Genomic DNA, 9,280 nt, shown 5'->3' with positions numbered 1-9,280 from the left:
GAAGGAAGGAAGGAAGGAAGGAAGGAAGGAAAGAAGAAAGGAAGGAAGGAAGGAAGAAAGGAAGGAAGGAAGGAAGGAAGAAAAGAGGGAAAAAAGAAAATTTGATATTCAAGCATAAAAAGTAGACTTGAGAGAATAATCATAAGAGACCCAAAATTGTTTATATTCCTATGTGGAAAGATGATATTTTTAACTTCCTAGAAAGGAATATGATATTTGTAACTCCTAAGAACTTTATCATTATTAGGGTAATTAGGAGTCTCCATAGACAAAGGGCACAGGTGTGAGTCAACTATGTTGGGATGCTCCCACAGTTCTTTCTCTGCGTGTGGATAGCATTCTTTCTTAGACGTTCTTGAAGTTTTATTTTAAAGTTGCTTGGACAGGAATCTTGGGAGAGTTGAGATGGGTCCTGGTCTGTATTCCACCATCTTGTCTCCTTTGCATTGATAAAATTACTGTTAAAGCCGTATAAAGGATGGAATGGGAGGAGAGAGACTAGAGGTGCAAAGACCAGTTAGGAAGCAATTGAGAGTAGTCCAACTCTGCTATTTTTAGCAGTACAATGACCCAAGACAATCCCCAAGGACTCATGATGAGAATGCCATTTACCTCCAGAGAAAGAACCAATGGAGCCTGAATGCAGTCTAAGACATATTATATTTCACTTTCTTTCTTCATTTTTTTTGTTTGTTTGAGTTCTCTTCCACAAAATGACTAACATGGGAAAATGTTTTATGTCAGATTGTTTGCCAACTTGGGGATGGGGGAGGGGAAGGAGGGAGGGAATTTGGCTCAAACTTTTAAAAAAAGGATTAAAATTTTCTTCATGTAATTGAGGAAAAAATATTTAAAAAAAGAATAGTTTAAGCAAGAGGTAATGAGAGGCTACACTATATGGTCATCATATTATTTGAAAGGAAAGGATAGTTGAAAGAGGATTTATGATAGATTGATTACGGTAATTATTTGGTTGGGTGGGAGAAGAAAATGAAAAATCAAGAATATCATTGAGATTTGCAGTCTATAGTGTAAGGGGGGAAAAAAAGGATTTTATGGGTTCAATATATTAAAAGATGGTCGCCAGGGGAAATTTCCCCAATTAAGGAATAATCTCAAGTCAAAATTGACTTTTATGTTGATTTATTTACAATTAGGAAGGTTGAAGGTAGGGAAATTGAGAGAGAGAAACTCTGGCCTGGACCAGATAAGGATTTAGAGGCCCAGCAGAGGGGCACAAAGGTTAATTAAACAAGGCTTCTAGCCACAAGGCCTTTTTTACAATTAGAGAGGCAAGAGAGGCCTCCCTGAGGGTAGAGACTCCAGAAACACCAAGGAAGGAGAAGGAGAGTCAGCCTAACCTACCCACGTGGAACAGTCTCAGTCACGAACCAGCAAAGCTCCCTCAGGTCCCCTTTACTGCACCAGTGGCAGCCTCAAGCCTCATCCTCTTCCTTTCTGCAAGGGCTCACCTATAAAGGGCTCACCTATAAGTCACTTCCAGTGTCTTCCCTTAGCCTGTGTGTCCAATCACAATAGAAGCTTTCTCAATTCTGATTGGTTACTCACTCTAGCACACGTGGGTTAGGACCTCCCAGAATTGGAAGGTGCTCTCACCTTTGTGTAGACTTAATTTAATTATCCCAATAGATAGGAAAACAGTGAAAATGGATTTTCAGTCTACAGATAGGAAAATATCACTCACATGGTGGGCATATAATAAACTTATTACATCAAAATAATTAGGGACATTAGAAGAAGGACCAAATTTTGGAGAAAAAAAATCTTTCTTTTGGACCTGTTGATTTTGAGATGTAGACAGAACACTGAGGTAAAGATGTCCAATAAGCAACTGGAAGTATAATACTGAAAGTCCAAGTTAGAAGTAAAAATCTGGAAGTCTTCTGCATAGAGATGGAAGCCATGATGGTGAATAAGAACACCATGGAAGAGAGTGTAAAGAAAGAAAAAAAAGAAAGCACTTTGGGAGGGCACACTCAGGAGGTAGGAGGATAAAGAGCCACCAGTAAAAGAACCTGAAAAGGGAGGTAAGAGCATATAAGGAGAACCAAACCTAAGAAAAGCTACAGGAGCATATCAAGGAGAAAGCATCAAGGACATAGAAAGGGTCAAGGAAAATGAAGACTGTGAAAAGGTCATTGGATTTGGTAATTAGGAAGTCATTTTGGGGTGACCTTTGAAAGAAAAGATTCAGGGGGCAGCTGGGTAGCTCAGTGGAGTGAGAGTCAGGCCTAGAGATGGGAGGTCCTGGGTTCAAATCCGGCCTCAGCCACTTCCCAGCTGTGTGACCCTGGGCAAGTCACTTGACCCCCATTGCCCACCCTTACCAACCTTCCACCTATGAGACAATATACCGAAGTACAAGGGTTTAAAAAAAGAAAGAAAGAAAGAAAAGATTCAGTAAAGTGGTAGAGACGAAGTCAGATCTCAAGGGGTTAAGGAGCAAGTGGGTGGTGATGAAGTGGAGATAGTAGAGTGGACTTCTCTTTCTTGAAGTCTGAGTGAAGGAGAGTTGAAGGAGATAGCTTAGGAGAGAAGATAGCACAGATAAAAGATGGCTTCATTTGTTTTTTTAAGACTAGGGAAGAATTGAACATTTTTGTAGGCATGAAGCAAGAAGCCAGTAGAGAAGGAAAGATTGAAGGTACAAGGGGAGGGAGAGGCCAATGCAAAAGCTGAGAGATGGAAGAGATGGGATCAAGGATGAATAAGTGGTTAGGTTTGTTAAGAAGTCTACTTCTTCCTCTGGCACTGAAGGGAAGTAGAAAAGGAAGACCCAGAGGGTACTGGAGTTTTCCTGATCCTTAACAGGGATGATGAATTTTTTTCTTCTGACTAGTTACACTTATTGCTTCCAGTAACTTCCCTACCTCATGTTGCTGAATCATTGGCCAGGGCCTTTGGGGAGGGAGAAGACTCCTTTTTTTGATCTACCAAAGAAATCTGAGCATACACAACATTATATAACAAATGATATATATACATATATATGATATATAACATATCTACATCCTCATATGTTCTTTCTAGGAAGAGGGCAAAGTCCTTTTGTTTTGAACAAACGCAATAAAAAAAAAAAAAAGAATTAACCTGCACTCTGAGAGATGAAGGAAAATAAACCAAGAAATCTGAGAGGGTCAAATGTATACAACCACATGCCAAATACAGTATATTGTCAATGAGATGCTTTCTTGCAAGCTTCTTCCACAGCAGGCAGGAAGCGATGGGGTTTTATCTTTTAGCAAACGAGGGTTGCACTGATGGGTTTACCATCCACACTTATGAAATAGGTAGAAAGCCTCCCCTGGTGAAAATCATCTTGGGCTTCCTCTGTCCCTCAAAGGCTGTTCAGAGTTGAAAGGTAGACAGGTAGCCGAGAGACAGAGCTAAAGCAATTTGCCCCACAATCTAAAAGAAAAAGAGGGAGTCCAAGGCAGGCAGATTGTTCCTTTGCCCCTGCCCCAAGATTTCTGATGACTGACTGGGAAGGGAGAGATCAAAGTTCAGCAAAGCATGCAGCCATGCCATGACTGTGCCTGTGATTGCACATATTGAACTTTCATCCATCCAACCATAAAAATAAAGGTAGGATGAGGTGGATGCATTTGAATGTCTAGTGAATGTGGGCCTCTCTCCCTTCATGGTGACAAATAGCAGCAAGGTCCTTAGCCCAGAGACTTGTGGTTTCCTGCCTCCTCTAAGGTGCCTGGTTTCATCTGCCTTCATCTCTCTATGTCACACTAAAGTCTAAAAGATTTGGCTGTGGAGTTTTTTTTTTTAATTTTATTTATTTATTTTTTGACTGTGGGTTTAAGTTGGGCTCCAACATAGTAAAAATTGCAGGATACTCCTAAAAGGTATGCACTAGGTTTTGTACAATTTTACATTCCACACGTTTCTTAGCACAGTATCTTGTACATATAAAGGGCTCACTGAATATTTGTTGAATGAATGAACAAAACAAAAAAGAATGAAAGAGTTGAATTATAAGGCAATAACGAGTTCACTACCTCAACAGTTTGGCATATTGAAAAGCACACAGGCCTTGGAGTCAGAAAATTTGGGTTCAAATTCTTGTTCAGTTACAAGTTATTCAATTTCTTTGGGCCTCAGTTTTCTTACTTGTAAACTAGGAATGGGAGAAGACCTATGGTTTCACTAGTATAAGGAACTCCCAGGTAAGGAACTTCCTGCCCTAATGCAGTCTGGCATCTTTTCTACAACTTATAGTATTAAAGAGTTGCCTAAAATACTTAAAAGGTTAAGTGACTGGCTCAGGGTCAGCACAGACAGAGATGGGGTTTGAACTCAGGACTTCCTAACTTCTAACTAGGTCTAATTTCTAGCTATTATTCTGTAGTATCTTCCATGTTTTTCCTCTGCAAAAGTAGAGATAACTTTACTTGTCCTGCCTACTTCACAAACTGGTTGTGAGGGAAAACACTATGTAAATTATAAAATGGTATAGGAATGTGGGCTGCTAGCTGTGTGACTTTGGGTATGTCATTCTCTCTGGGACTCAGTTCCTTTTTCAATAAAAACAAAGATGTTAGACTAGAAAGTCTCTGAGGTCTAGTTTGGAGTTGTTTTTGAGAAAAGGAGGCTGGGGCAGATACTTAGCCATTGTTAAACCAGGTCTTTAAAGATCAGTGATTTTAAGTTTAATACTGTTTTTTAAGTCCTAATACTGATTTTAAGTCCTATACTGTTTATTTGGGAAAGAAACTATAGACATAATCTCTGCCCTCAAGGAGCTTATTGTCTGACGGAAAAGACATATACAACAAAAATCGGATCCTGTAAATTCTACCTTCAAAATACCTCTTAAAATTTTTTTACCAATATCTTGTTTTTATATCACCTTCACTTCTAAGTATATCCCTCTTTCTTACCTTCCCCCAAAGATTCATCTCCTTTAACAACAACAACAACAAAAAGAGTGAGAGAAAATGAAAATAGAAAAAAATTTTCTACAAAATTAACACACCAACTCACTGTGACAGTATGTGGATTGTAATACACCTAACATCCCACACCTTTCTAATAAAGGAAAGTGTATCTTCTTATCTCTTCTCTGGGGTCAACTTGATTGTTTATAATTAGACAATGTTCCATTTCATTTTTTTTCTCCTTTTCATTTACATTGTAATCATCTATATTATTTCCCTGGTTCCTTACTTCACCTTTTACATCAGATAATGTAAATCTTCACATGCTTCACTATATTCTTTGTAAAAAGAGTGTGAATGCAGTAAATATTTCCTTACATTCATGTATTGCACTTTATTTCATCTTCCCAATTAGAACGCACAAGCTTCTTATCACTAGAGACAATTTCTCCTATTTCTCATCTTCCCACCTATGTTTTCTATTTTGAATGTTTCTATACCCAACAATACTTCTGAAAATGCTAATGAATGACTCTACCTGCAAGGAACTGCAGCATAATATAAGGGCAGACACCTTAGACTACAGAATTGGAGAGCTAGGTTCACATCGTGGATCTGCCACTATTATCTGTGGAATCTGAAGCAAATCGTTTCCCCTATTTGGGAAGAAGCAGTGTTTACTATGTTCCAGACACTGTGCTATCTACTTTATAATTGTTATCTTATTTGATCCTCACAACAACCCCGGGAGACAGAAGCTATTATTATCCTCATTTTACAAATGAGGAAAATGAGGCAATCAGTTAAGTGACTTGTCCAATGTCACACAGTCAATGTCCGAAGTTAGATTTGAGCTGATTCCAGGTCCAGCACTCTAGCCACTGCACCACCTAAGTGCCTCTTGATTCTATATATTCAAACATTAAGATTTTTTGATTCCTCAGTGTTAAATGACCAGGATTATAGTCCATCTTTGAAGACTTCTCAACTCCCACCCCACAGTCATAGCAACCTTCCCTCTCAGACTTCACACAGTTGGTCTGTGGCTCTGTGTTACATTCCCTAGTTATCTTGGGCAAGTTGCTAAACTCCCCTATCTCTTGGTTTCCCCATAATTTCCCCTTCAAGGTTCTTTCCATCTCTACAACTGATGGTCTGAATACACTTACTGTGTGTATCTCCGTTGATATTTTATCAACCTCTGCACTGGTTTTTTATCCCCTCCTAGACTCTGAACTTGGAAGCAGGGACCTTGTATCATCCCCATTGTCCAGCAATGTGTTGTCTAAACAGAAAACATTTAATAAATGCTTTTTGAATGGTATTATAATTGTATTGGCTATTGTATTGGCGAGAGGAAGAAATTATATTATCTTGCAAGAACAGAAAAGGGTCACCATCCAAAACTACAAAGCTGGTGTTTCCAGGCAGGCTTTGGGACTTCCCCAAAGCAGGGCTTCTTAACCTTGGATCCATAGACTATACTCCGCCTCCTCTTAATTTTAATAAGTGGTTTCCTTTATAGTTCCATGTATTTTGTTTTATTAATTTAAAAATATTACTTTGAGAAGTTCATAGGCTTCATCAGACTGCCAAATGGATCCACGAGGCAAAAAAAAGATTAAGAATCCCTGCCAGGAGCCATGATTGCCAAGAATCTGAGCTGGGACCAGATCTAGAATAACAAATCGAGCAGTGCTGAAGATTGAGGAATGACATTATGGTAGGAGGCATTAGGAGGTTTGAAACTAGTCCAGCTCAATTGCACTCTGTGGTTTTAGTTTCATCATTTCTATCTTAGTTCTTCCACTTGTCTAATATGCACATGAACATTGGTGTGTTCTCATTTCTTTTTCTTTTCTCTTTTTTCAGGGCATGGAAAGAGGAATGTCAAAAGCTCTGGGACTCCCCCCCTTTCTTTAGGACTAAAACTTTGCCTGATTCTTCCTTGGAACCCATTCTGGGTTTTTCGTTACAGGGAGTTTGAAGAATAAAACACCCCATCTATCTGTCAGCATCACCATCTGTCTTCTGCCTTCTCAACTCATTGGGCTGATGGCTGATCCAGGAAGCTGGGCTGAGGGCAAACTCAGCTCAAATATCATCTTTGAGGCTGTTGGCTTTTGAAATCTTACAGGAAGGTAGTCACAGCCCCAACACAGGAAGAGATGAAGAGTTCAAGATGAGAATGGTATATGGGCAACTCAGCAGGGACTAAAGCAGAAGAACGATCCACAGGCATCTTTCTCCCTCAGCCACAACCCTTCCATGACTGTGATGGGGGAAGATCTTTTGGCTCTTGTGAGACCCAGGACCCATGGGCTCCTGGTAGAACACTGAAGATGCGTGGCAGTTACCACCGAAGTGGGATACGATCTCTCCAGATCCCCATCCCTCTCACTGCCTTCCAGGACCTCCCTGTGAAGAAACTTAAAGCATCAGACTGAGCTGTGACATCTCTTCTTTCTTTGCTTTTATGTCTGGGCCCCCAGGAGGGGCTTAAGAATGGAGACATTCCTGCCTCTTTCAGCTTGAGGGAGACACATATCCTTGTGTGAAAGTCCTGAGCTCTCAAAGGTAAGTCCATGGCCAATTTACCCCCAGCAAACTCTCACTTCTGGGAATAGGAGATGGGAGAAGGAAGAAATCTGGGAACTTGCTGGAAGGGAGTGGGGGGAGGTGACTCTTGGTCTTAGCTCCATCTTGAAATGATAGTCATTGCTGAGGTTATCAGCAGAGGACAAGGATGACATTGTAATAGCATTTCTGGAAGATGACAGGTGCAGAGGATGTTAGAGCTCTTAGGAACTGGGCACAGCTTAGAACATCTGAGCTGAGAGGAACCTTAGAAGGGAGCATAGCGCGCCAAAGCACCTTAGAGATCACCCATGGAGAATCCTAACTGACTTTTATATGGTGCTTTAAGACAGTGTGGTATAGTGGGTAAGGAACTCGTGAAATTTAGGATTTCAATTTCTATAGTAAGATATGAATACACGTGGCACTTTTATGTAAGGAGATGGAGAGTCCGCCTTGGAGTCAGCAAGACTGACACTGTATCACCCAGGGCAAGTCGTTTCACTTCTCAACATTCTGGATAACCCTCTGACCATCATTTCCAGGGGATTGTCCTTTTCCTGAACAGAGAGAATTTGCTCACTGGGAGTTCCCTATACAAATGAAAGTCATGTGCTGAATCTATAGATCTATCCATATTAAGATACAAACACATATACAGACACACACATAGATTTGACTGGAGACCTTTACGTGTATGAGTATATATTATATTTGTGTGTGTGTATATATAATTGTGTACATTTATTATATATATATATCTGGGTATATATTATACATAAGTGGGTGGGTATGTTATATATGTGCATATATTATATATACATATAAAACCAGGCACATATTATATATAAGTGGATTGTATATTATATGTATTTGGATATATGCATTTATATATAACTGGGTATGTATAATATATATTACTGGGTATCTATTATACATGAGTGGGTATATATGTTATATGCATGTGGGTATATATCATATATAAATGGGTATGTATATTATATATGTGGGTATATATATTTTATATATAACTGGGTATATATTATATATAAGTATATGTATATATTATATATGTGGTTATATGTATTTTATATATAACTGGGTATATATTATATATGTGAGTGTACATGTTATATAAATAACGGTATACATATTATATAGTATAACTGAGTATATATATTATATATAATCAGATATATACTATATTTAAGTGGGTATGTGTATTATATATAAGTGGTATATGTATTTTATATATAACTAGGTATCTATAATATATATTAACTGGGTATATATTATATATAAATGGGTGTGTATATTACATATAAATGGGTACATGTATTATATATTAAAATGGCATATGCATTACATATGTAACTGGATATATATTATATATATGATATGTAAATTTGATGATATAAATTTGATTCTCAGTGTATATATAAATATATCTGTGTATCTCTCTCTCTCTCTATCTATCTATCTATCTATCTATCTATCATCAATCTTCCTTTTCCTTATCTGTACAATGAGCTAGAGAAGGAAATGACAAACTACTCCGGTATTTCTGCCAAGAAAAACCCAAATGGGATCACAAAGAGTCAGGTACAACTGAAATGATTGAACGACAAAATACACACACACCGTGTGTGTGTGTGTGTGTGTGTGTGTGTGTGTATTTGCCTGGAGATGTGTGTGTGTGTGCATCATTTTGTTTTACAAATGAGGAGCTGATACTAAGAGAAGCAATATAACTTCGAGTTCATGCAACAAGTTCTTGGCAGAGCTAGAGCTCG

This window comes from Gracilinanus agilis, chromosome 1 (genome assembly GCF_016433145.1).
Source record: "Gracilinanus agilis isolate LMUSP501 chromosome 1, AgileGrace, whole genome shotgun sequence".
NCBI lineage: Eukaryota > Metazoa > Chordata > Mammalia > Didelphimorphia > Didelphidae > Gracilinanus > Gracilinanus agilis.
The sequence above is the reverse complement of the archived record's forward strand: the minus strand, read 5'-3'. Positions refer to the sequence as shown.